Genomic DNA, 22,600 nt, shown 5'->3' on the forward strand with positions numbered 1-22,600 from the left:
AACTGTCCTTATTTATACCCCCATCAGACCGGAGCAGAGTCCCTACTGTGCTGCTACGGCGACGGAAAATGGTCTGAGGGTGCATCAAGATCGCCATAAGTGTAGTAAAAGCATGGTGGAAACGTCAGATATTTTGCTGTAGTCTCCATGGTCGCCAAGTCACGGCATTTGTTTTGAACACATATCTCTGCAATCTGGCCTGGAAAGCTGTGAGAAGGCGGGGTACATGCGCAGAATACACAGTCCTTATGACGTTGTCATGGCAATGTTGCGATAATTTCACCACTGTTGCACGACTGCACCACTTACTCATGGGCCTCCCAGTGCACCTATGGCAATCTTATGGGGTTCCACTGCGTTTGTGGAGTCGCCGATGAACTCAGCTTTTTCCAAGTTTGTAATTCTTTGGGAGAATCTTTGGGTAGACCTTTGCTGGCAACCTTTTCTTTTTTCCTGGTCGCCTTACGGTCACAGCAGCGCAGTAAGGATGCCACACCAGTCTGAAGGGGGTATTACCAAAACCCCCCACATTGTCCAGAGCAATTTTTGACTTTGCAAATTAAGGAGAGCTCTTTTTAGATCACCAAACAAATATAGAAAACAATGGATGTACATGACCATATTAATATCTGCTCAAGGAAATAAAAATATAAAATATAACAGTATAAAATAATGAATTAAAATGAAACTTTTATTTGGCTAAGAGTGCAACCAGGGCTTTTAAACAACTAGTTCAAGTCTGATGAAAAAACTCAACAGCCTTTATGTACAGACATCTGGTCTTAAGCAATCTGTTCAAGTCATTGAACTTGTCACATTAAGGATATAAATAATACTGTGAGTGATGTTAATATATCACAAACCTACATTCTCAAACAAATTTGCATCTGGAAGTTCTTGTAATACAGAAAGAAATGCTTTCTTTTTTTTTTAGTTATTTCACCAATAATGCCTCAAAAATGGCCATAAAAAGGAAAAATGTGGAAATTAAAACAAAGACTCCAATGTTTGAGGACCTCACTAGTTATCATATAAATATGTTGTACATATGGGGTCTTTAAATTGTTAGAAATAAAAGGGTAAATAAATGATCTCACTGATCTATATTAAAATTTCAACTTATGTGAAGCAGATGTTTTTCAAAGGTTTGTCACATATGTACAGAATTTAAAACCCCTTTTATTTTAGAAAAACAAAAAGTATTTTGTTGTATCCTATAATACAAATTTTAATTTCATAATTCAAAATATCTTCTTTTCTTCAGTGCTATTTGAGCCACAGTGGCTCAGTGTGTAAGGCAATGGCTCACTAACCTGGAGACCCGGGTTTTATGCCAGTTGTTGGCTGTGAAAGTTCTCAAGATTTTTTTTGACATGGATTCTTCTTGTAAATGGTGCAAGATGGAGGGTCTAGTTGTTTGGATGGTATGAAATAAATGAGGTCCTTGGTACACCTTGGTGTGCATGTAAAAGAAACCTTGACAGTTAGAATTCAATTGCTGCCGGGGCAAAAATTTCCCTCATAGTACATTGCATAACACATGCCCATCTTCATTACCCCGGTTATAGCAGTGCTACATCCTAGATACTTTCTCACATACAAACTGTGTGATTTGATGATATATTTGGACTAAAAACATATTCAAACTAATTAATCTATTAATTTAAAAATAGCCTTTATGAGGACTAAGGAGCCACAATGGATCCCGGTGTTGGTCTATAAAGTTCCTCTGTATTTTTTCATCTGGTTTCCCCTTGTCAGTGGTGCAAAATAGGTTTTAACATTTGCTTTTCTTGTTACTAAGGAATATAATAGGTGATAAATGATCCTATTATATTATGTACTGTCGAACAAATATAATATTGCCATACCATCATTCCTGCTGAATTATGCATAAAGAATGAAAAATATGACAACACGAAACTGTTTTTTACCAATACCTCTAAAGTAGACAAGATTTCCTGGCTATGTAAAAGTCTAGTCACAGTTATAAAAACAAACAACATACATGATTATAACAATATTGTATATTTTATTACCAGAACACCATATTAGGAGAACAAATCTGAGTCTCTGTCTGAATACTGTGCATATAAAACATCCGTTTAAATCCTGTCAGCAGTTGTCTCCATTTTTTCAGCATCAGAATTTAAATTCATACCATGCCTACAGAAACAAATATTAATGCTTTCTGCATGACACACATTCTTATAAACCATTTTCAATTATTCTCACTCATAAAAAGTGAATTGAGTACATGTACCAGTTTTAAGCTAGTGTTATGTAAAATAGAATTGTGAATAAAAATAAATATTGTGTTCTAATAACAAGATAAATTGGCATGTATTTATATAAAACTGATATTCATGCTAACTGTAATAGTAATTAACTTTCAAATATAACAACCAGATAAAGCCAGGAAAAGTATTTGAAATAATGTATATAATAGAAAGACCAAAAACTCTAAAACTAAGACTCCTTTTATTAAATTCTAATTCTCATCATTATATCTCAGCATAGGTACAAAGACTTTTAAAATTATTCTAAACAGAAATAATAATATGTATATTTGTTCAAAAAGCCTATTGTATGTTGAAACTGAAATTGACAGAGAAACACTGTTTAAATACATGGCAAATGTCATGTAAATAGAAGGAAATGGTAGAAAAAGAAGACAAAGTACCATTTTACTTAAAACAATCAAAAATACAAATACAAAAGAAAAAGATTCAATCCATAGCCCTGTTTACACTTGGCCGCGATAAGCGTGCCGTTCTGGGCACGGTACCAGGCCGCGATAAATTTCAAGAAATTGACCCATTTACATTACTCTAAAAAATCCGGTCTCAGAACGGTGCCAAGCACTCTAAATGTGGAACTCTTCACAGAAAAGTTAATTTCTGTCCCTATACAAATTACCCAGATGAAAACAAGGTTCATTTGACGCATGCACAGTAATCTGTGCTCAGACCGGTTAGCTTTACACTACGAAAATTTAAATCGAGTCGGTTCTGGTACCGTTCCGAGACCACCTCACTTCAGTGGGCACCGTACCAGACGCGGCATGCTTACGTTTGACCCGTTTACACTACAAAAAAGCGAAGCGTGTCATACCTGGTACCATGCCTGGTACACTTAAAATTTGTAATGTAAACAGGGTTTATGAAACATGAGTTGACTGTTAGATGTATTTTATCATTGTCTGAGTTGACTCTTCGAAGTATTTTATCATTGTATGAGTTGACTCTTGGAAAGATATTTTAAAACAGCATAATCTTATTGCTTGGAAATGAGAGCAAATTTTTGGAAGTTCTCATGGTTATTTTTTGTATCACCAAGACACATTGACAAGTTCTCCTGTTTACAGTGGAATTTCCACAGTTATATAGAAAAACTTTTGTTTAATATTATCATGCTATATCAATATATCAATCTTCAGATGAATATTAATCTTTGTGCAATGAACTCATATTCTGATCACCCCATAACCCTTTTTGAGTGATGAATTAATATAAATTTAACTGGTATTTCCGAATATCTTGTAAAAGGTTTCAATGGTATGGCACAGGAAGTGACATAAGCTAAAAGTTAAATGCCACCAGTGACACCCATCAGCACTGCATCACAGTTCAAAGTAAAGTCAGTCACAAATTCCAATGTTGTGATAGGCGTATGGGCTCGATGAATGTTAGGGGGACATAACCTGAAATGTTTTTGAACATTGTCTGCGAGAGACAATGGAGCATAGGGTTATCTTGTAGGAACACCCATCCCCTACCCAGTAGCGGATTATCAGTGACGCTGATGAGGCTGCAGCCTCAGGCCCAAAGATTTTGTAAAAAAAATTATTTTAGACTTGTCTGATACGATTAAAAACGCATAGACAATGAATGTTAGGCCGGGTGGGGTTTAGGCCCAACGGGAATCAACATAGGTCCTGACCCGTAATTAATTAGGCCCACACCATTTTAAATAGGCCTAGGCTGTTTGGAGATCTGATCTTATTTTTTAACGTAGGTCTACAATGTACGTTAAATCCTTGTAAGTTTTCGGTTATGTCTTGCTTAATATATTGTATCCACGTGACGTCATTTATGGGCATATAAAGTTACATTACCAATATCAAACGACTTTGGCTTAGTATAGTCTAAGACGTCATACTAGTTATGACGCGTTTGTAGGCCCCTGGATAACCTCAGTAACGAATCCCGTTTTTAATGTTAGCAACTACCTTGGCTCTAACTTTCAAAACTAAATAGGCCCTCCAGCAACTGCCGCCTCAGGCCTTGGTGGAGCTTAATCCGCCACTGCCCCTACCACTCCCCAACCCAAGAAGAAGCAAATGAATACAGCAACATCAAAGTGATATAATTCATGGAGGCGGGATCGTCGAGAGAAAATTTAACTGCCGCAAATTTGTTTTCCTAATATTCCAGCCCATGAATACAGCAACTTCAACGTGGTCCAATATAGCCTACCTTAGGTGGCTTACCTGAATCCCAAACATCCAGTCAATTGTCTTGGGTTATGAGGGCCTCACCCTTCCCGAGAAAATTTAGAAAATTTAACCGCTGCAAATGCAGTCTGCTATTCTGGCCTGTGAGTAATGCAACTTCAATTGTTTTGCGACTGAAATTCTACTTTATGTCGTCCTGAATTCCAATCATCCAATCAGACTGTTGCATCTGCATTCACAAATAATAATCGATGCCTGAAAAATATTACACAAAGCAGAGTGGCTTCAGACAAAATGTTTTAATCCATCCACAGTCAATTCAGTACAAATTTGTGGTATTTAATTAAAAGAAAAGTAAAATTTGTGTTTTATTAGATTTCAGGCGCTTTAGTTTTCTAACTAGATGAAATAATAATTTTTGTTTTCACTTTACTGTCTGCTTGAAAAGTCAAATTGCCCAAATTAGGTGGGCAGCTGGTATCACCATGGTATTTTTAGAGAGAGAGAGAGAGAGAGAGAGAGAGAGGGTTTAACCTCCACTTGATACAAACTAGGTCATTTCAGGACTAACACATGGTTCAATTTTATTTCAATAATTCGCTGGCGTGTAGGGGCCTTTAGCAGTGTGAGGAAGCTGGAGGACCCAGAGAAAACCCACGAGGTTAGACAGGCAACCCTACTCCTTGTCATGTACAACCGGTGAATCGAAACCATGCCAGTTGACTCAATGACAGACCTTATGATACAGCGCGCGCACACTAACCAAACACCCACCCCCCACCAATACTATTTATCTTACCATGGGTAAAAATGATAAGGTTTGTATGACCATAGTATTTTTATATGATACCATTTATACTACCATGGGCAGAACGGAGGGGCTGACAAGGAAAGCTGTCTAGTCGTTCGGATGGTACGAAAAACCGAGGTCCCGTGTACACATTGGCGTGCACGTAAAAGATCCCTTGGCCGTTGGAATTCGATATAAGAGTAGGCCGTAGTGCCGCTGTCCGGGCAAAATTTCCGTCATAGCACACTGTATGGCGTATGCCCGTCTTCATTAGCCCAGGTTAGGAGCAGAACAGTAGGACGTTAAACCCCATTTCATTTATACTACCATGGGTAATAATGATAAGGTTTATACTACCATGGGTATTAATGATACCATTTATACTACCATGGTATTAATGATAATATTCATACTAACATGACTAATAGTGATATGGTTGATACTATTTAAACTACTTAATCAAGGTGATGATATAATGAATCTATACTCAGAGTTTCATCACTCTCCCTTAATTATAACCAAAGTTATCGTGCCCCAAAGCATCAACCAATCAGAATGCTTATCTCTGCTTACCGTAAGCAGACAATGTTTATCATCGAACTAGATCAAGGCATTCACCTAATGAACGTCTACACCAAGTTTGAACATTCTACCTCAATTAGAAGGAGAGTTATTGTGTTCCAAAGTCTCGGCCAATCAAATTGCTTATCACTCTGCTTACCCTGAGCAGAAAGTGCTCATTATCGAACTTAGTCAAGGTATTGATGTGATAAAACTATACACCAAGTGTCCTCACTCTCACTAAATTAGAACTAAAGTTAACGTGTCCCAAAGCATCAACCAATCAAATTGCTTATCTCTGCTTACCCTAAGCAGACAATGCTCATCTTCGAACTCCATCAAGGCATTGACCTAATAAACAGCTACACCAAGTTTGAACATTCTAGCTCATTTAGAAGGAGAGTTATTGACGAACCCATTTTAATAGTCCCCTGCTTTCTTCGAAAGGCGGGGGACAATAATGATATTTCTACTACCATGGGTATTTCATATGATACCATTTATACTACCATGGGTATATTTATACTAATGGAAAATATTGATGCCATTTGCAATTTACTTTAGAATTCAGCACAAGCGATTACATTCATCCATGTCAGTACATGTGCCTAAAACATACAATTAGCTGTTTAAGTAAATATGTGTCATAAGATTTATTTTTTTGATAAATGACTTTAATATATATATACCTACTAACAGTAAACAGAGAAATACAGTTGACAACCTTCACAGTTTTAATGATTTAACCATACAAATAGGCCTACATGCAAAGCTTGGTCTATTTGTAAAACAAAGAGTGGTTGGTTCCAGAACTAGGGGCTTTTTAGGGATCCTACATAAGAGGTTTTGTTTATTCAATCAGTACTTTATAGTTTTTGAATAAGGAATGGTTGAGAGAGAATATAGAAAATAAAGACTATAAAGTCGTTAGGATTACTGTACTACACTTTTTTTTTTATTACTTTTATTAATTCAAACTGGTTTTTTTCTTATTTACTTGGATTTGGAGAAAAAAACATGCACCCACTTAAAAAAAAATAAAAAAATATTTGATTTGAAAGATAACACTGGCGTATATTATGTGGGTGGTCAAATAATACTTGCCAATTGTTACTATTTGATTACATAACCTGTCAACTGTAAACCATATTTAAACTTATTCCTATTAATATTATCATCTACCTCAGATTTATTTATTCAGCTTATTTCATTTTATCAAGTGTAAAAAACTATGACTATAAAATGAATAAATATTGTACAAATCTTTAATATTAGGGTTATTCCAAGAGTGGTTTATGTAGGATTTGTAAAAAAGGGCACAAAATTCACAAATGGTAAGATTTTATTATCTAGTTTCAATATTCATAAATGGGTTTCACCGTTTGTTTATTGTTAATTTAACCATATAATTTGTAAATCAAATGAATTTCAACCAATGGGGATTGAGTTATTACATCCTGGTTTAACTTCAGTTCACAAGATCTTATCTATTGGGATGGCAAATATTTTAACAGTCTAGGCAAAGCCTACTGAACTTCAAGGAAAGAAAAAGTGCAACATTTAATTGTTCCCTACAGATCAGTAATGGAATGAATAAATAAATATCAAAGGTTGTGCCACATTTACACCCTTACAGAATATATATTCAAAAGTTACTACTGTAATCCCAATCTGTTTCACAGAGATCTTCTAATATCTCTGTAACAGATGACTGTTTTGACACGTGACGTCACATCACGCGGCGTCAATCATTGGCTCAATAGCGCGTGCATTGTTTACATAAGATGTTACTGATTCGGGCTAAATGGTGAATTTTATTTATTTTAATACCCATTTACACTAAATAGGAAATGATTTTTACCTACAAACAATTCAAACGTCTTTATCTATTTTTATAATAAATGAATTTAATTTGACGGAAGAAAAAAGTTAATATTTGGGACTCACTAAGTCGCATCGATGTCATCCTTATCAGTGATTGTAGCGGCCTAGCTATATGAACGATTTATTACACTACCTGTTATGTAAGTAAGTAAATAAGTAAGTAAGAAATTACAAAAATGTTATTAATACAATACAACAAACAAAAGCCAGCCAATGTTCTACAGCGCTGTTGACATTTATTTACATGTGTACATAATCTAACCCATGGATTCAAGATAAGAAAATTGTAAATTCCTCAATGTATGGTATTACTTTGTGATTTGTAATAATCATTCAGCTTGATAATGCCACTAGAGCTGAACATTTCACCAAGCATCTAGGTAAATCAAAAGCTGTAAAGACAAGATTTTCTTGGTGGCATCAGAATGCATCCAACTAAATCCAAGTTTCTTCCATTCAGTACCTCCAAAAAGCAATATAATACCATAATCTATTATAAAATGAGTTAAATTATTCATATTTTATGGATTGATTTTTAAACCTGAAATACCAGAACTGAAACCATAGATTTAATAATACATTATTATAAGGTCCATGCTTAAACCTGCATATTTCTGACTTGCAAACATTTGAAACAAGAGTTTAAAAGTTCTTCTTGAAACTAACAGCTCTTAATAGATCAGATAGGGTCGAATTAGATAGCTTGTAGAGACACTATAATATAAATTGCCCAGAGCATAAACTATACAGATTCCAGAAAAGATGTTGATAGTTTTAACTGGTATTAAAGGTTTTTATTTCCCAGAGGTTATCTTTATGAGAACACTTTAATATAAATAAATACATCAAGGTATCATACTGTAAAAAATATATTCTAAATAAACATGTCTAAATATATATATATATTATACCTCTGTACACTCCATTTTACTTGTTGAAACTCGTTAAAGTATCCAGTTCTCCAGATGGCGAAATTAAATGGTGACCTATATAAGGATAGTAAGGATAAAAAGTGCCATCTTAAAATAATAAAAAAAAATATATAATAAATTCAATTAACATTGTACTTATTATGAATTCCTCATTTTAAATATTCACAGTACACAATAAATTGCACTTTTATAACCATGGAATATCATACAGCCAATTTCTGTGCTTCAAGTGTTTAAGTAAAAATATTCTGCATTTTGTTATAACTCTTAAAATGTCATTAAAAAAATAAATAAAAGAAATATGAATAGTTGCTAAAGAAAACAAAACCCCTGTAAATAACTAGGGGGGCATGACAGATATATGAAATCTAAGAAGTTTTATTATGTGTTGCCATGTTGACTGTTCACACAATCTGGTGGGAAGTTTGAAATCTGAACTCTACTGAGAAGAGGATCTAAATAAAGATTGTTAACATCATTATGGGTGGAACTATTACTGCCTGCTTGGAACAGCTGATTTATATATATACAGAAAAAGTGAAAGGTCCATTGCCATATACTCCACCATCTCCAGATTATTGCCACTAAATTAATTACCAAGAACTGTAGAAAACCACAGAGATCCAAACAAGTGGTGCAAAGTTCAAGATAAACTGGGCTGATGTTATGAAAATGAATCCTATAGTGCCAGTGTCAGATCGACCTGGTTTCAGAGCCCCATATGGCACCTTTCATCTTCAAGTCAATTAATATAAATAAACTGTCCACTCTTTTTACTTGTTATTTTTCACTTAAGCTGAATTAATGAATCATCAGATACAAGTTTCTCAGACAAGCCTTAAATAACAACAGTTGCCAAGTCATGTCAGTTAACTCCCAAGAGATTTCAATAGTGTAAAATTTCACTTCAAACTATGTTCATTATGGGTGTTTTTTCTTCCAGGTTCCATATGTCAAATCAATTAATTCATCCTCAAGTTGTTTCAGTGTTTATAAATATACACCAAATAATTAGTAAAGAGTATAGAAATTGTTCAGATATAAATAACACTCAACAAGTAAATCCCGATTTCTCATCCCCAACATTTCAAACCGGTCACTCTTTTGAATGATATAGCATAATTGTGTGGTAGCATTGTCTAAACATGCAATTGTTTTGTCAGCTGCAACTTCCAATGTCTAAAATTCCTAATAAAAACTTATAAAGCTATGAAATCAGAAATGAAATGAGATTTAACATCCTACTATTTTGCAACAGCCAAGCTATTGAAACTGGTCATACGCCATGTCAGTGTGCTATGGGGGAAATGTTGTTCGGACAAAAAAAACTACAGACTACTCTTATTCAAATTCCAACTCTATTTGGGACCTCAATTTTTGATCCCATTCAAATGGCTAGATGCTGTTCATTGGCAGGTCTTCCATCTTGAACCACTGACAACGGGAAGCCACGCTAGAAAATCTGTGGAACTTTCTCAGCCAACACCGGGATCAAACCTAGGACCTCTTGGTTACTCACTGAACCACTACAGCTTCTAGAATAAATCACTAGAGGCTAAATAAAAAAAGTATTACACCCAATGAAAACCTCATAATTTTTCAATAAAAAAGGAAAAGAAAAACGTTTCTTGCCAAATTAAGCAATTGATCACATTTTATGATCCGATTTGCTGCTTAACTTTCATTCATGATTTAATCATGAAATGGATAATCAAGACTATGTGTTTATCGTACCGACTTTAGCAATGATGATCGAGGCTAGGCCGAAATTTCAATCGCTTAATTCTTCGTTCATAGTGGAACAGTTTGACTGAACTTTTCAGCAAATTGCCTTTACATTATCTAGTGTTTTACTATTATAGTGAGAACCGCCAGCTCGTTATCTAATCTCCCATAATGTATCTTCAATAAATTAGAATTATATACCCTTTACTTTACTTTTTGTTAGCTAGATAATTATCACCTAAAGTGATTTTCTGTCTCTGACCTACATCAAAAGATCTATTTCAAGTTTTGAAGTTTTATCCCTTAAAAGAAAATGTAAAAGAACTTAATTTGTATCTTTTCTTGGAATAAAATGTGACCCCCCATGACATACTGAGTCGCAGTGAGGAAATTTTAAAAATTGAGTTATTGTTATTTTCACATTTTCCAACTCATTACCTTCAATTTGATGTATAGTTTGTTTGAAACGGGCAAAAATTGACTGAGCTCTGTCCATTTGAAGCTACCCAACTCACAAAAGTAAGTTTTGAGAAAAAGCAAGTCAAAGATTTGGTATGTTCCAAAACAAAAGCCCATAGCAACCAGGCCATTTATTTGCTGTTTTGTCGTTGATTATATCTTTCCATGAGTTTTCAGGGGTGCTGAAGACAAAAATCGTAGTAAAAATTTGATCTGATGATTTCTGCCATTTATTTGCTACTTTGTCGTTTAATATTTTTTTTATTTAGGATTTCAAGGGTGCTGACGACGAAAATCGTAGTAAATGCACTCCTTTCGTGACGAAACATCCATAACATATGCAGCATATTCACATGATAGTGTTAATTATACTGAAGAATAATCTATATATTAGTAGTCTGTTTTGTATATTATAATGTTGGTGAGATTAACAGTTAATCTCATCAATTAATTAGCTCCCTGGTGGCAGCTAGTGGTCAGGAGATTAAGATTGTTGATTGGATAATCATCAAAGAAGCCGCCACAGCTGTACGCGTATTCATTTTTAAATCACGTAAATTAAAATAAGATTTTGCGTGTATAATAGGTCTATTATTATTTTCAGGTACCGTAACGGTATCAAAATATGAGTCCCTATAGAAATGTCAATTTCATAGTCAAGAAATACTTACGTTCACTTTCGTGCATTCTGGCTTTGATGCAATTAAACAATGGCAGACTCGAGAATCGACCCAATTCGGCTTGTTGGTGATAAGAGAATTTTAAACAATAATATCGAAAATGCATTCCTTACTTTGCATGCCGTATGAAGAAGCGACAGTAAAGTGAATTCATCTATCAATAAAATTCTGTTCGAAAAGAAAATTATTGGCCATTTTTTTTATTTCAATTTAAGGCCTATAAACTATTTTTTTAAAGATGATATGAGATATCAGATAATCACTGCTTGGATTATTTATTCGGAGTAAATAAGGAGTTGTCGACGGCTTTATCATTGACCCGTGACAGTTGATTAGTATTACTCAATGACACCCACCCACATGTCGATTAATTTAATCAGCCACGTGGTTTGGATTAACACTCAACGGCAATCTATATACGATCAGAATTATTTTTTTTCTGCCACTTATGAGAGTGAATCGCATGTAGGTACCCTAAAACATTATTGCCAAAAACCAAATATTTATCGCCCGCTCGAGTCAGCCACATAACCATAATGCTTTTCACTCAGTGTCTGAGCCAATCAGCAAACGAGTTGTGTAGACAGCACAACAACAAGCGGAGGTGGTTTATATTTTTTAGGGGTTTTAAAACTCGATTGTATCCATTCAAAATCAATTCATCGACATTAATTTGATCATATTTGTAAAATAGAGATTCTTCACTTTACAACGATGCCAATTATTATGCAAGAGCAATGACTGGTCGTTCTGCAGCGAGCGAAGAAAAATAACTAATTTCGCCGAGAATTTTAACAAATAGGACAGATTTACGAAAACAGTACTCTTACAAAACGTACAAATAAAGGTGTTTTAAAATCTTTTATTGCTATTTTGATCATTTGTGTCGATAGATAGTATATTTATAGACTCATTTTTGTGAAAATCTCAATTTCGATCAAAATCACTATTTTCACTTATTTTGTCTCTAGTCCGAAATTAGATTTTGCGTATTCCGACTCACTTTGATATACGCGGTCACAATTATTAATACAATAGTAATTGTAGTACTGTGATGAGATCAGTTGTGTCCTTTTTTTAAAATATATATCATAACAACATTGTTTTTGTAAACAGAACAGTGGTTATAGTTAGTGAACCAACTATGTTGAATTTAAAATACATATACACCAAGTGTTATGATTCTCAGAGTATTTACACATATTAAACAGAATTGTTGGAACTTTTTACCCTATATTTCTTTACATTAGTGCATAAAGTATAGGTAAATATTTCTGTTGAAATCTCACGACCTCTATTGTTGCCGTCATTATAGATTATTTATTTTGTGGTGACCCCACACGACTGCTCACTGTTCATCAAGTAATTAAAAGTCAACATTTACGTCTATGTGACATCACATCACCAGTTATTGACAAATTTACACTAGTGTAAAAACCTGAGAAAACTGTGGTTAGCTTCAGGTGAACTGACATTGGTTGACTGTACTGGTCCTCCCAACAAAACCCTGCACTTCGTGTATAATATCAGTTTGATCGTATTTAGCTTACAGCCATAACAAATAAACGTGTTAGAAATTGATTTTCTCTCTCCTATAGATCACAGTTTCATCAATATATTTTTGACACATTTGATATGATAGAATTCAAAGCAATTATCAAGACACAATAAAATGATGTTAAAGTGTGAAAAAACACATAGTTTTTGAGTAGTAATGTACATTGATAACATTCATTAACCAACATTATATACATTTTTTTTTAAGTGATAGATATAATAAAAAAACTAGATCATGATTTTCCCAAAAAGACGATTATAGCAGGGGTTGACAAAACAGTAGCAAAGTATAATGGAGGAACCAGTAGCAGTAGCTGGGGAGCCAATAACAGTAGCAGATTATAGGCAGGAGCCAATAACAGTAGCCAGTACAGAGTATAGGCCTAATAACAGTAGCAGAGTATAGCAGAGGAGCCAATAACAGTATTCGGGTATAGCAAAGGAGCCAATAATATGAATACAAATTTAAAATGCCCCAAAATAAAACGTCAATTTTGCAGTGAAATCCAGATAAGCACCAGAAGTTTGCAATTATGACCCATGAGTCCAAGAAAAAAGCCCCAGTGCTCAGGCACATGAGTTATCCCATCAGTTGTTAGTGCTGTTATTATGTGGATATCTGATTGGTATCTGGTTTATTTACTAACGACTCGTGTTGATTATACCTACAAACTATACTGACAACGCCTGAGGGAGACATCAGCCTTTAGTTTATTTTGAAATTGAAAACCATTACTTGATAAACTAGGAGTAACTTCAAGTCTTGAGATATTACAACTGTAGCTTTGTTTACTCTGTAAGTTTTTTGTTGAAAGTAAAAGGTATAACTTATAAACTATATATACAAAGTGTATACATACAAGTTGCTTATATTATCAGCAACAGATGAGTTGGTTATCTGGCACTACTCTAACCTTTTAACCCCATTAACACATATAAAGACCTCCAAAAATATATATTTTATTTCTTAGAGGTTTCTAGGTCAAAGGCCAAAAGAAAATCTGAAATGGAAAGAACATCTTGACATTTATGTTCTATTTAGTACACATAGATCAAATTAAAAGAGTATTGGCTTGGTTTTTGCGGTTGTCACTCTCTCTTGCTCTGACCTCAACATCTGGCTTATGATGTCAATGAACTCCACTTCTACATAATGATAGTGGAGAAGGCTTTTTATTAACCACATAAACATTAATTGTTTATCACAGATCTTTATGGTAGCATTTCACAAATTACATAAAGCCGAACATTTTTTAAATTGATTACTTTTATTACAAACAAATTTCCTGATGTAGTCTAGAGGCCAATGATTGTCTTTAATTTCATATATTAACAATGTATAGATATCAACATGATAACACATTGCTTTCAATCATTGTTTTTAATTTCATACACTTACAATGTATAGATATCGACATGATCACAGGTTGTTTCCAATGCCCCTTATTTGTGCATAGAATCTTGGGTCTATGTATGACTTTCACATCAAACTGTTACCAGACCATCAATTATTGGTATATTTTGTCTTACCAAGGATAAAAACGATATTTTCACAAAGAATGTGACAATTTTTAACATTAACTCGTTTTTTAAATATTTCTAAGTGTTTTTACATATAAAAAATATAAATATTTATAAACTCTATTTATTGTGGTTTAAGGTTAAATTCTTTGAAATTCTATTTTCATGGCATATACATTGACTGATAAGTTTTCCAACTGGTTGATTTCACTGCCAGTCAGTCAAGACTGACAAATATGAATTAAACAAGAGTCCAGGTTCTGTGTAAATTGACATTTGTTCATGACGTTCATGCACTTTGACACTATGCAGATGTATAGCGCCTGTTAATTAAGAGACTACAGTGACATGTTATTAGTTGTAAAAATTCATTCAGAGTTTTAGAAAAAAGAAAATGTACTAATTCCTGAGCTCCAAAGAATTCAAATTCGAAAATATAGTAAAAATGAAAAATCCAATGAAGATAAAGTTTACTTTAATTAAATATCTTAACTTATAAAGAAATTTCATTTGGATAATTTGGTGTAAATGGACAAAAAGTCCAGCTGTATTTCAAATCTCCCTTCAAGTCTCAGATTTTTAATCTCACCAGCCTTATACTCAAGGCATTTAGTGCAGAAACCTAAGTCAGTAAACAGTCTTAAGTGGTAAAAACGTTAACTTCTCTGACTCTCGGTAGGCCTACCCGGTAGATGTTTAAACTTGGTTCGACAAGCCACAGTGTAAAATCTACACAGGCTTGTGTGTAAGGACCACTTGTTGAGTACAGAGAAGAAATTCCTTCATGTAGGATTAAGACAAAAAAACTAGACCAGAACCTGAGTAAATCTTAAAAAAAAAAAAAAAATATCCCACTTTCTTTACTGAACAAAACCAAAGACAACACAGCAGGTGTGTTTCAGCAAATTAAATTGCCCAACACAGAATAAGCGAAGTGTCATAATTAAATTAATTGGAATTTTCACTGAGTTGCTCTGTAACTCTACTATGTAAAACTGTGAACTAGATTTCAATCAAATATCTCAAAGTTTAAATCTCAAATAATTCTGGAAAACAAAATTTTGATTGATTTGAAGTCAACAAAGTGACTTCCCGGAATCCCAAAGAACTGATCTGTAGCTCTGCTTTATACAGCAGTGTAATTAATGTCCCACTTTTGCTGCACTGACTTGGATAATGCAGACATGGACAGAAGGAGAGAAAACCTATGGTCTCCTCTGGTTTCACAGGGGAGAGAGAGAGAGAGAGAGAGAGAGAGTTTAATGTCCACTCAACATAAATTAGATCACTTTGGAACTAACATATGATAAAATTTTATTTCAATAACTGCATTGCACGTAATGGTTTTTAGTAGTGGTAGGAAACCATGAAGTTGGGCAGAAGACCCTACTCATTGAAGCTTGGGATCAAAAACCACCACCACTTGACTCAGTGACAGCTTAATTATCTATGGTGTTAGACCACTTGACTAATAATTAATGACTGAGCTGTATGTAACCATGCAGCATGTGAATATAGTATTATACCTATTGTAATAATGACAGGTTTAAAATAAAAACTGACATGTTTTAGTGAATGTACATATATAAAAACTTACACATACTGTACATTGTAGACAAGGTCACATCAACCCTGCAAATTTTATAGGTGCCAAAAGTCTTTCCTGGATTACTTAACTTTTATTATTCAAATTTTTGAGTCAGTTCAGCCGTTGTAATGCCCATTATATCTCATAAAAACATCTTGTACAAACTTTGTTCAAATCTAATGCAAATAACTGTGAGTTTCTACATAGTTTAAATATATACCCTTCAACTACTTCAACACCATTTACATATCTCAAAGTTTTGTTTTTTTCATCAATGGATTTTTGTTTTGTCTTTATTTTCCTATCTTTTCTCTTTTTTCTTTGCTTGCCAAGAATATTTTATTTGAGATTTCAATATTTCAACTTTTTCTTTTTAAGTTTCATCCATCATGTGTATTTAATATTATAAAGTATATAAGTTCAAATTTTAATTCATTGAAACAGAATTATGTACTTTGGCAAAGATACAAATGTTTCTTCAACCTGTAATAAACTAGATAAACTACAATATTGTTTACATGTTATAAAATTTTTAATGTTAAATCTAAAGGTGATTGTAATTAAATAGAAAATAAATTTCATTTTGATATTTTCACTTTCCTATTAAGTTAATAAAGACACACCATTAACCTACATATGCTATTATTCAATTATGTTCATCTTTCTAATCAGCGATTTAAACACCTCACTTTTAAACATTTTAAATCAAAACAGTTTTTGGGTCTCCATTAAACACATAACGATGTTTACTTGTAAATAAACAGGAATTATGTAAGAGCTAATTCTGCCTACTGCAAGTCTTTCTTTGGGCCTTAAATGTTATATAAATTATTGATTAGACATTTATTAACATGACAAGACCATGATCAACTCTTGATACTATCAGATGCCTCCGATTTTAAGTAAATTACAACGGTTCAGTTAATTAATGATTTAATTTAAAAATGGAGAAGCGAAGCTAAGACTCAAATGACCAATACAGTAGTTACAATTAATGCAAAACTACAACCATTGAAAACTTTGCACAAAATAAAGTAATTTGAATGAAACTTTCAATATATTCATTTTGCATTATCTATTATTGAAATATTATAGTGAGAATGGCCAGCTCTTTATCTAATTTTTACATAATGCCCCTTTAAGGGAAATAAAACTCATATTATGGGGACTGCCAATGTAATGGTACTGTTGACTGTAGGAACAAATATTTGCAAATTATTGTAGGGCTTCAGCCCCCATCCTCCAATTGACATCATTATAAACATAGTATCTGTGCCGCTTGCATAGCATGGGTTCTCAGATATGATAAACTGAAAATTTCACAACATTCATGATCCTCTGCAGATGATAGAAGTATTGGTTAAAATCTTTTGATGGGCCTCTTTTAAATCCATTGAATCCAAATTAGGAGATCAGCTACTATTGATATTTTGGTTCTGTTTTCTTAATTAACTTCGAGTACATTTTAACGTGGATTAAGCCATGGAAAATTTGATATTGTCTGATAAATACAAATGATAATCAGCAGCTTTAAGGTTTAATTATGCCCATAATAATATACTAAAAATATGGAGTGTTATTGTGTTTGTTTGCTTGTTTTGTGTGTATATACTAAACAGCAAAAAAAACGTCAGTACGATTTCAAAATCAGAGAGGCACTTTAATCAAATCATTCTAGAAAACCACTTACTAAATGGATCAAAGCAAATTTTTTGTGAACAGGATGTTGACACATTAGTGATTAATTCATCACAATTCCAAGACATTACGAGAAGGTTTAGAGTTTGTACACAGTCTATACATCAGTATCTAGTGTCCACCGCGAGTGTCAATAACAGCAGCGCAGTGTCTGTACATGGTGTGGACCAGACGATTGATGAACACCATTGGCACCTGGAACCACACTCTCAAAAAAGCCTGGCGCAATCAATTGGCTGTGTTTGGTCTCGGTACGACGTTATTAAGTCTCCTCTGAATTTCATCCCAAAGATGTTCAATCGGGTTTAAGTCCGGACTAAGGGCTGGCCAATGCATAACATTGACACCATTCTGCTGTAGAAAGTTCCGAGTAACTCTGGCAGTGTGGGGCACGGGCGTTGTCATGCTGGAAAACGTTATTTAGATGATGTGCGAAATTTGGTATGAGAGCTTGAGAGCTTGATCGATGTAGCACAATGCTGTGATGCCACTCTCTGGTTCAGGCCGATTCCACCTCAAACCATTATGCTTGGACCTCCCCATGAGTCTCGTTCCATAACACATTGGTCAGAATAACACTGGCCACGTCGACGCCATATTCTGGTCCTGCCATCTGCAGTTGATACGCAATACCAACTCTCATCTGTAAACAGAACCGTTCTCCATTGCCTGTGTTGCCAGTTCTGGTGTTGATGGGCAAACTGTAGACCTTCGCGTCGATGGCGATGGGTGAGGATCGGTCCACGGTAAGGTATACGGCAATGGATGTTCTCTCTGGTGATATTTTGGAGCACTGTATCGGTACTGATGGGTCGTCCATGTGTTCTCGCTGTCTGACGTGCTGTCTCAGATGCCTGTGTGAAGGGATTCTGCATGTGCTGTCGCACAACATGGCGGTCTTGTTGCCTTCTGGTAACCCTTGGTCTACCAGTTCGGGGGAGATCATCCATGGTATTGGTGGCCCAAAAGCGTTGCTGAAGCAACATTGAACATTGATCTGGAAGTGATTGGAAACGGCTTGGGCAGTGTGGCCAGCGTCGAGTCTTCCAAGCGCCTGGTTCCTCTGAGCTGTCATGAGTCGTGGCATGCTGCTGGAGTTGTGTGAATGATTCAACCAGGTATGGGGGTGCATTTTATAGGACTGGTCCCAGTGAACAGCAAGTGCAGCATGAGTTACATGAAAATCATGGAGAACCCATTACCATCTCAGAAGTCCGGTTGCGTTTTTGAGAACATTTCCTGGGTTCAATTCTATGTTTGGGAAGAAACCTTATTGCTCAGGTAAAGTTGGAGATGTGGTTACAAATATACAATAAAAACGGTTGGCAGGTTTTATGCAATGCGTCTATTCAGAGTAACATACCAACCTGACGTTTCTTTTGCTGCTTAGTATATATGATACAACATGGAAATATCACCACTATTATCAAGGAATTTCAGATGCTTTATGAATGTCTTTTTACATCAATGCTTACTGTCCATTTACTGCAATAAACTGGCTGAAACCCTATAAGTCTGTCAATTGCTGTGTAAGTGTTTTCTAAGTTTCTCAAGTCTTTCTGAAACAGACTTTTAAAGATACATTCCCACGTACAAACTGGGTGATTTAAATATATGGACTAAAAACATATTCAAACTAATTAATTTGTCATAATTTTGCTTCAAATCCTTCTCAAACATTGTAATTGCGAAGGAATGCCCTGCTATGAAAATTCGATCAAACCAGGTCATGTTTACGTCACGTGACTTACCTCTCTTGGAAGTCAGAGGAAATTTCATTGCATAAATAAGACAATGTTGTCTTTAATCGTTTACTATTTATTACAAATATCGAATCCTAATTAAATTCCCGGATAATCCACTACCCGCGTCTTTTTCCGTCATTTTTATCTCAGAAAGTGTTGTACGCCTAACTCTTCATAAAGTTTATCAACTTGTACATCAAGCGCTCAATCTCCGTGTGTGACCTTTGACATCACGCGTGCAGAAATTACTAATCGTCGGGCTGTCGATTAGGGGAACCCTTACATTTTTGTCCTGTATACGCTCCATGAGTGTTTTTCGGGGAATCCAGTATTTTTCTAGTAAGATTGGATATCTCTACTTTCCATATATACCAAAATTGCCATACTTTTATTGGAAAATAACCACCCGATAAATACTTTTCTGGGAACCCATCTTTAATGTAGTCTGAAAAGGTATTAAACATTATATAGTACACTTATATTGTAAGTTAACAATTTAATTGATCATATCATGTTAAAAACTCATACACTTACTGTCAATACAATTTAACCGGTATGGTATATATGGTATGGTATGGCATGGTATTTGGTTTGGCATTTGGCATGGCATGGCATGTATGTCTCTGAAAATATCACAAAATTAAAAAACAACTCTCCCGTCAAAAAGCAAAACCTACTTTTTTTTTATCAAAATTGAGTTAGGACCAAATTTTTAGTTACTGTATGTGCTTCCTGTTGTTGTACTAGATATTCCAATCTTTTGATTTTGTAAGCAGTTACACCCATGACACAACCTAGCAACTTCCTTCATTTGCCTAGTATACCACAGCAAAACCTAGTAACTCAATAGTCAAATCAATGGATGAGCTGGCGTTTAATTTTCATTCATTACGTTTTCCTTTGTTTTCTCAAAATAAGAAAAAAGTGAGTTACTGGGTTTTGCCTTTTTGACGGGAGAACTGCATTATGTTATCAATAATCTGATTGGATTTAGCACATGTACATTAACCTAATAGAAAAATAATAGATCCTGTTCTACTTCATTAACTGAAATAAAATGTTGTATCATCAATTCTAAAAAGCAATCAGATTCATAGATACATAGAGACAATAGCATAATTTCCCTAGGGGAACAGATGTTCAAAAAACAAAGTAGTATTAGGTATTTCGGAAAAATTAAGTATACTCTGCCTTGTGCATGCCATCCTATAATATTGAGCCAATACAGAAACTTCAGTATTGATGAAATAGTGTGATGTTAAAAGACACAAACTGCTATTATGGCATATATAGCACCACTGGGCAAAATTTCACCTTGCATGGTGTATGCCCCTCTTCATTAACTCAGTTGGTGCCTTATACACGAAAATACAGAAATTTGTAATAGGATTGAGTCCACAATATACAAATTTTCATCGAAAATCCTTAGAAAACACTGCCTCTGCCACATCTACAAATAAGGTATATAATAAACGAAAATAGACAGCTTCTAACTTTATATTATTACGCGGTATATATGCTGGCTGCCACTGTCTTTACCCAGTCTTAGGGGGCTCTTATTAAACCTTTGTGAATTAACAAGTCTGTAAAAATAATCTTTCAGGCTTAGGGTTCACACATACAACCCATAAAATTTGTTTATAATACCTGCTACTGAGCTTTCTGACAACAAATATTTTATCTCACCTGAAACATTTGTGGTAAGGATGCAAATATAAATATCAACATGCAATACAGACTGGCAGATAAAAGTCTATTCTCAAAAAACATAAACTAATCGATTTTGATATTTGTTAAGAAAAACTGATGAATATTATAACTCTAGTCTTAAAAAAAAAGTATGAAAATACTTTGGACAAGGAATCGAGCATGAAGTCATCTCTGTCATCTTGGAATAGTGACATCATATTAAAAATCGAAATCTTTCGATGCACTACCGTCCAAGGAACAAGCATGCCAAGTTTCACGTCGATTGTACTTTAATTGGAGTCTTTGGCTTTTTGCAAAGCGTGTCACCCCCAAGAATAAGAAGAAGATGAGACGGAGTTGCCACCCACTTCCTGGTCCAACAAACTATGTGTACACCAGGCTATAAATTTGCTAAACCAAAATTGAGATTCATGTAAAATAATTAAAATACGATTGGTAAATAAAGTATGTTACCACCAAATAAAGTATGATATGTATTCAATTTATGTTAGATAACCCAGTAATTATATCAATTTGGTTTGATGTCAACCCATGTCACATGATGAAAACAAGAAATTTGTCTTGATCAACACACACTTAAAATAAAATCATTGCCAAAATATCTCTTGCTGAACAGGTAAGGAAAAAGGAAACATTAACATTTGTGCCTGCCACACAACGAAGCAAACTACCGGTAGATAATAATATGTCTTTTCATTAGGTTACTCGATTGATATTGCGGAACAAAAGATCTCTTTTATAGTCTATCAAAGAAACACTGTGAGATGTTTATAAGACAATCATTGTGACGGTGGTCTTCTATGTACTGGTAGAAAGTTAAAAGGAATAGAAAATGCATTGAATTAATGACAGACATACAACCAAATATTTAGATGTTTACAGTTTGTTAAAGATTGGACTGTGAGGAGTTTACTAATTATACCTAATGTTGGACAAGTTTTTTTCTGTTGACATAAGTGACCCAGTTAACTGACCATTACAAAGAGCATTTAGTTCCGGGTAGAGGCAGAACTGCGTCATTACCTTAAGGCTTGTATAAACGTGTGTTATATGTGTTTTTTTACACCTAGAATTGACACAGCCTGACTGTAATATTGACATATGGATTAAATCCCATGATGTAAAATTTCTAAGACCAACAAGGTTTTCTATACCTAGAAAATAGGGCCTAAGTGAAAAGAATACAGCTTTAGAAGAAGAATGTTTCACCTCCGTCCTGTGTTTTACTTCTATCTAGAATAGCAGTACGTGTAAGAAATAAGAACATTCTGTAGTGGCATGTGAACAAATTTCT

General features: G+C 34.4%; 1 long non-coding RNA gene across 1 annotated transcript; it reads right to left on the reverse strand.

Moving 5' to 3' along the window:
• Window positions 1-2,064: 2,064 nt before the first annotated feature.
• LOC126812436 (uncharacterized) lies at window positions 2,065-21,036 on the reverse strand. The gene is made up of 5 exons (XR_007675928.2): window positions 20,911-21,036; window positions 20,131-20,219; window positions 8,603-8,677; window positions 4,493-4,711; window positions 2,065-2,166 (listed from the first exon to the last, which is right to left on the reverse strand). It is a non-coding gene; the product is annotated as an uncharacterized LOC126812436 (long non-coding RNA).
• Between the last annotated feature and the right edge of the window lie 1,564 nt (window positions 21,037-22,600).

This window comes from Patella vulgata, chromosome 2 (assembly GCF_932274485.2).
Source record: "Patella vulgata chromosome 2, xgPatVulg1.2, whole genome shotgun sequence".
NCBI lineage: Eukaryota > Metazoa > Mollusca > Gastropoda > Patellidae > Patella > Patella vulgata.